The sequence below is a fragment of the Bison bison genome, unplaced genomic scaffold, assembly GCF_000754665.1.
Source record: "Bison bison bison isolate TAMUID 2011002044 unplaced genomic scaffold, Bison_UMD1.0 scf7180017864347, whole genome shotgun sequence".
NCBI lineage: Eukaryota > Metazoa > Chordata > Mammalia > Artiodactyla > Bovidae > Bison > Bison bison.
The window spans coordinates 2,186,189-2,193,031 of NW_011494919.1; the positions used below are offsets into that span (position 1 = coordinate 2,186,189).

Sequence of the window (6,843 nt, forward strand, 5' to 3'; positions counted from 1 at the left end):
GCCTGACTGGGTGGGAGGGGAGTTGGGGGAGAATGGATCCATGTATATGTATGGCAGAGTCCCTTTGCTGTCCACCTGAAACTATCACAACATTGTTAATTGGCTATAATCCAATATAAAATAACAAGTTAAAAAAAAGGAATAAAAAATTAAATTTCTCTAGACCTGCAATATTATAAAATATTTTATAAATGACATTTCTTGGGTTACTATGTAACCTATAGCATTATTAAAAATAACTTCTTTCAAAAAAAACCAAGTAAAGTCTTTGTAATGAATGGGACTTTATAGATGCTTCTAAATAAGTGTGTATGTGTGTCTTGGCACATGTTTCACTCAACCAGGTAACAAATGGTAGACTGCAGAGGCTAAGAAGCTATGTATATGTATGTGTTTCTACTTTTTTTTTTAAATGAGTCGACATACATTAAAAATTTTCAAGAATGCCTGGCAACAACAAGTGTTCAGTAAACATCAATTACCACTTTTACAGTTTCATAATATTCCATTGCATACTCTATAGTTTATTTGATAAAGCTTCTATCAAATATTCTATCAAATATAAAACTTCTATCAAATATAAAACTAAATATTAAAAAAGCTAATATCATGGCATCTGGCCCCATTACTTCATGGGACATAGAAGGGGGAAAGGTGGAAGTGGTGACAGATTTCCTCTTCTTGGGCTCTAAAATCACTGCAGATGGGGACTGCAGCCATGAAGTCAGAAGATTATTGCTTCTTGGCAGGAAAGTGATGACAAAACTAGATAGTGTGTTGAAAAGCATAGACATTACTTTGCCAACAAAGGTCTGTATAGTCAAGGCTATGGTCTTCTCGGTGGTCAGGTACAGTTGTGAGAGCTGGACTGTAAAGAAAGCAGAACACCAAAGAATTGATGCCTTCAAACTGTGGTGCTGGAAAAGACTCCTGAAAGTCCCTTGGACTGTAAGGAGAGCAAACCAGTCAATCTTAAGGGAAATCAACCCTGAATACTCGTTGGAAGGACTAATGCTGAAGCTTCAGTATTTTGGTCATCTGATGTGAACAGCCAACTTATTGGCAAAGTTCCTGATGCTGGGAAAGATAGAGGGCAGAAGGAGAAGAGGGCGTCAGAGGATGAGGTAGCTGGATGGCATCACCGATGAATGGACATGAACTTGGGCAAACATCAGGAGATGATGAGGGACAGGGAGGCCTAACATGCTGCAATCCATGGGGTCACAAAGAATCGGACAAAACTGGGTGACTGAACAACAACAACAGCAGCATTAACATCACATGCTTGCTTCTCTTAGGCCTTTTTACATTGAATTTTAAAACCTCCCTGGGTTTAAGGAATCTTGTTTGTTAAATAAACACGTTTACCATGCCAAGCAATTTGGGGTATATATGCTTAGCTGGTTGTGATTGCTCAACAACCAGAAGCATTTGACAGAATATCCACTGGCCTCTTTTTTTGGGACACCAATGGGACAACATACATATGTCCTATTTATAACCTGTCATATTTTAAGCTCTAAACCTATAGCCCCCAAGGTCTACTTTCCAGGGCTACTCATGAAAACCTGAAATTCCCACCCATAGTGCTATATTATTTGATTTGTCTTTGCATTCTCTTAATATTTAAATGGGGCAGTCCAGTGGTTAAGAATCTGCCCACCAATGCAGGGCACAGGAGTTCCACCTTTGGTCTAGGAACGTCTCACATGGTGTGGGGTAACTAAGCCAGTGTGCCACAACTACTCAGCCTCACGACTACTGAGCCCACATGCCCTGGAGCCTGGGCTCCACATACGAAGTTTCCACAGTGAGAAGCCCATGCACCATAACTAGAGAGTAACCCTTGTTGCTGCAACCAGAGAAAGCCCATGGACAACAACGAAGACCTGGCACAACCATAAAAAAGTAATAATATTTAAATGACTTCCTATGCAATTTAAAAAGACCTTAAAAATTGAGGGGATCATGCACTCATTTCATATTCAATTTATCTCTTGGGGCCATACAATGTTTCAAATATAATAATGGTGTATGATTAAATTTTGAACATATCTCATGGCTTTAACTTGGAGAAGGAAATGGCAAGCCACTCCAGTAATCTTGCCTGGCGAATTCCATAGACAGAGGAGCCTGGCAGGCTACAGTCCACGGGGTTACAAAGAGTCAGCATGACTGAGCAACTATCACTCACTCATGCTTTAACTAATTGGTCTTCCAAGATCTTTTGACTGTCAGAAAAGCATTCAAGCCTTCTCTTTAGTTCAAACAAGATAAGTGGTGCGTCTATGACTTTACCACCAAAAGAATGGAACAGAGGTATGGTGAAGAGAATGAACCAGGGCCGTCTGTTCAGTCCTCACCTTTTGGTTAACGTCTTCTTTGTGAAGAAATTGGGCTTTCTGGGTGGCACTAGTGGTAAAGAACCCACCTGCCAATGCGGGAGATGTAAGTGACGTGGGTTCGATCCCTGTGTTGGAAAGATCCCTGGAGGAGGGTATGGCAATCCACTCCAGTATTATTGCCGGAAGAACCCCATGGACAGAGGAACCTGGCAGACTATAGTCCATAGAGTTGCACAGAGTCAGACACGACCGAAGCAACTTAGCACATGAAGAAATTATGCCTATGACATGAGAATATAAAGAGCCCTTTTAAAAATTGTAAACTTCTCTAATTATAAACACTGTCAAGTTGAACTATAACCTCCCTTAAACCCTTGGCCTCCCGGAACCCTTCAGAAAAAAGAGAAATCAGCACCATTGATTTCTCATGAAAATATATGGAACATAAACACAGTGGGTACATAGATCAAAGATATTGCGGCAGTAGCTTTAGTAAGAGCATAATATGCCTTCAGGACAGGCTTCAACATACCACCATGCACAGAGGGGAACGTGGGGTGTGAAGGAGAGGAGAGGCAGTCAGGGAACAGTATAATGTAGCATTATTTCAATCCCACCATCATATCTTTCTGCATTTTGACGGAAATGATTGGAAAATAGTATGTGTTTTGCTTTTGAGTGCCTGTACCCTGCCTGTTACTGGAAAATTCACTACATACATCATAAATCAAATGACCATCATAAAATCTCAAAATACACTCATAAATCTTAAAAATGTTCTTCTTGAGATGAGATGTGGTATGGATTAGTCAGCTTTTCACAATATGAGGCAAGGAGGCATCGGGTGCAGTAGTAAATCTGTTCAAAAAAGTCATGTCAGAAGCTACCAGTCCACTGGCTTTTTTTTTTTTTTTTTGCTTTATCTGGATTTCAAGCAGTTACATTTTGCTTTGTGGCTATCCTTGCCTGCTACATAAGTTTCCCTATTTCTTGCTCAATGTCTTGAAAGCATTTTCCAACTATAAAATGTGATTTTTCTCATGGGGACAGCTTGTATATTCTGAGACCATGTTTATATGCATAAATTGAAGTAGAAAATAGAGAATTTTAAGTCAAATGCTTTTGACCTTTGCTTGCAGCAAATCAGTCTTTGGATTTGAATGATCATGGTTCCAATTATGGGTCTTCCTTGTAGCTCAGCTGGTAAAGAATTTGCCTGCAATGCAGGAGATGCTGGTTCGATTCCCGCATTGGGAAGATCCGCTGGAGAAGGGATAGGCTACCCACTCCAGTATTCTTGGGCTTCCCTGGTGGCTCAGATGGTAAATAATCTGCCTGCAATGTGGGAAACCTGGGTTCAGTCCATGGGTTGAGAAGATCCCCTGGAGGAGGGCACGGCAACCCACTCCAGTATTCTTGCCTGGAGAATCCCCATGGAGAGAGGAGCCTGGGAAATGGTTTCCCTTGGAATAAGCTTTAAAAATACTCCTCAGTAACAATGAGCTTTGAAGGACATGTAACATTTTTTAAACCAGTCTTTTCACTTTTTGTTTTTTGTTTTTTTTGGTTGTTAATATCTGTGTTAACATCTACTCATCTGATAGATGGAGCACAGCTGTAGGTATTAGCTCAGGAAAGAAGTTGTGGATCTAGACTAGAATATGTTTCCTTGTACAAAGAAAGTGAAATGCTAAGTGAGCATGAGTCCATTACTCATGTCTAATTCAAGCCACCAAGAGATCTCAGATGCAGGGCTTAAGACAAAAGCAGGAACAAAAAATAAATGCAGGAATGTGTGTGTGTGTGTGTGTGTGTACGTGTGTGTGTGTGTAAATTGTTAGGTTTTACATTGATAAAAGTCAGGTGTAATTCTTAACATAAAAACTACTTTGATGTTACTTTGAAAAACATATTAATTCTCTTTCATTTAGCAAGCAAATATTTTTTTCTGGGTAATCTCTCCTTTTCTTTTTTTCACTATACATTTTTCTAAGCCAGTACCACTCCAAACTCGTATTGTCCATTTATTTAACAGTTCAATCAATGAAGGTATTTATACTGATTTATATTGATGGGCTTCAGTGGTTAAAAATCTGCCTGCAATGCAAGAGAAGTGGATTCGATCCCTGAGTCAGGAAAATCCCCTGGAGAAGGAGCTGGCAACCCACTCGAGTATTCTTGCCTGGGAAATCCCATGGACAGAGGAGCCTGGCGGGCTACAGTCTATGGGGTCACAGATGAGTCGGACAGGGCTTAGCGACTAAAACAACAACGACACATTTCTTGTAGGGAAAAGAGAAAGCAAGCAACCACAAAATTTATATTGATACTGATTTATAATGCAGATCACTGTTTCCCTGGTGATCTCCTGAGCTGTGTTCAATGTTTTATATAGCCTTTCTAAGGATCACAAAATTATTTGAGAAATTTGGTAATGGTAAGAGATGTGCATTATCAAAGTGAAGAACTGAGCAAATGGTAAAAATAACTGACAATTACAGGTAGAAAAAGAAAGGGAGGAGTATATTTCCATGTAATTCAGATTCCAGGCAAGAAGAATGGTCATTTATAGAACTCTCTGGAAAATTACTGTTGTACTTTAATTCATTCATATAGTATAAGCTTTGACCTAATTGATAGTTCATACTACATACCTATCAATTATGATCAAATTCAGTAAGTACATATTTCAGTAAAAGTGACTCTTTGTGCTAAAAAGCCTTGTATACTGTGGTTTTCATCTTATTTTTCTTTTTTTAAATCAGCTTTGCTTTTTGATTATCACTGAATCCAGTTGTCTGCTGTGGCTTGAATTCAGGCAGTGCATGCTAAACTGTGTGGTTCTGCTCAAGTGTGAAATTAATAACGCTGCTGGGTTTCTTGTGTGGCCTCTGACTCACTTCCCCCAATTTGAGGAGGTGTCAGAATTACGGCTTCTATTAACATTTCTTGGTGAGGGATTTGTGCACCAATCAGCTTTGTTCCCAGAGAGAATCAGCAGAAATACAGCAATAGTATTTGTGGTCCTTCATTTCAAAACTGGGATGACACATCGGTCTCACCTTGTCAAATGCTTTCAAACCACCCACTGATCGGAACGTGTCCAGCTTGATAGCCCTGCACATCTGTTGTGATTGTGGCTAAAGTGGTCAAGAGCTTGAAAAACAAAATAGAGTCCTTGAAAGATACCTCACTAGGATGAAAATCACAGCCTCAACTTCCAGAGAAAATGTTTTCCATTTCCCAAGAAGCACCAGCTACCGTTGTGCTTACTGTGACTCATTTACTTCATGGGGAACGTTCCCTCGTGGATTCAACCCTGAAGGTAGGCCTGTGACATCGACAGTAAATGCATTAGAGCAAATCATAAATATCCCTTTGTGCCTCAAAAATATAGCCTTTTATTTAAGTATCAGAGATTTTAATATGAGAGATATCTAAAGTCTGGTGAAGAGTTTACAGTGAGTGAGTCAACTGATAACAAGAGTGAGGAATAACACAATTTTTGTCCATAGGACTTGTTTTACTTTAACAGAAATCCTCTCATCTATGGTATCCTTTGAAGTAGCAAAAATACAGCTCCACAATCTACTTACCACAACTGTAGCAGGTTTATATTGTTGTTGCTTTTGTTTTAGCTTATGCTTCCCCAGCGAGAGCGATTTCAGTAGGTTTTACGCTTAAATCAGTTCAATGCAGAGCTCTTCCTCCTGTGCCAGGGAAGCGTTTTGATTGAAGATCTCTTTCAACCTTGAAAGGGTCAGTTAAATTTTACCCCAGCCAATGGCTTTATTGTCAGTGTTGCCTTGAACTGTGTTTCAAATAATAGGGCCTCTGCTCTACTTTTAAATCTAGTACTTTTTAGTGTGTGTAGCTTTTGCTTCTCCTAAGAGGAAGGGTGCTGGAGGCATTTTTTAAAGGAGTAATCGTATTCTCTTTTGGCATGAGAAATATAAATACATAAATACAAAACAAACTTTAAACACGGTTAGTATTATTTTTACCCTATAAGAGAAGACTTTTCAGTTCTTTATGACAAAAGTTTTGTTGGGAAAAAACTTGCTTCAATTTTTAAAGAATTTTTTTGATGTGAACATTTTTAAAAATTTTAAGTCTTTATTGATTTTATTACAGTGCTGTTTCTGTATTATGTTTTTGGTTTTTTGCCCTAGAGGCATGTGGGATCTTAGTTCCCTGACCAGGGATCAAACCCATACCCCCTGCCTTGGAAGGCAAAGTCTTAACTACTGAACTGCAAGGAAGTCCCTTCATTTTAATGTCTGTACAGAGTTCAGTTGTCTCAGGGTACCAATGCTTTGTAATCAATAAAGGGGATATTTTATCTAAGATATGCATTTTAAACTAAATCTATTAATATACTCTTTTCTTTGTAAATGGGCGTTTCATTGCATATGCTAATACTTCCAATAGTAGCACAAACTCCCACCCTCCCTCCTTCACCTTCCCAAATCTCTCGGAATGCAGTCCCCTGAAATTC

At 39.1% G+C, this 6,843-nt stretch overlaps 1 long non-coding RNA gene across 3 annotated transcripts in view; it reads right to left on the reverse strand.

The window, feature by feature from the left end:
• Window positions 1-6,324, reverse strand: part of LOC104999191 — a 36,638-nt gene extending 30,314 nt beyond the window's left edge. The window contains exon 1 of one of the 3 annotated variants that reach the window (XR_826560.1): window positions 5,942-6,324. This is a non-coding gene — a long non-coding RNA (uncharacterized LOC104999191). The remainder of the gene's footprint in view (window positions 1-5,941) is intronic. The other 2 variants (XR_826561.1, XR_826559.1) reach the window with 2 other exon arrangements.
• Window positions 6,325-6,843: the final 519 nt, after the last annotated feature.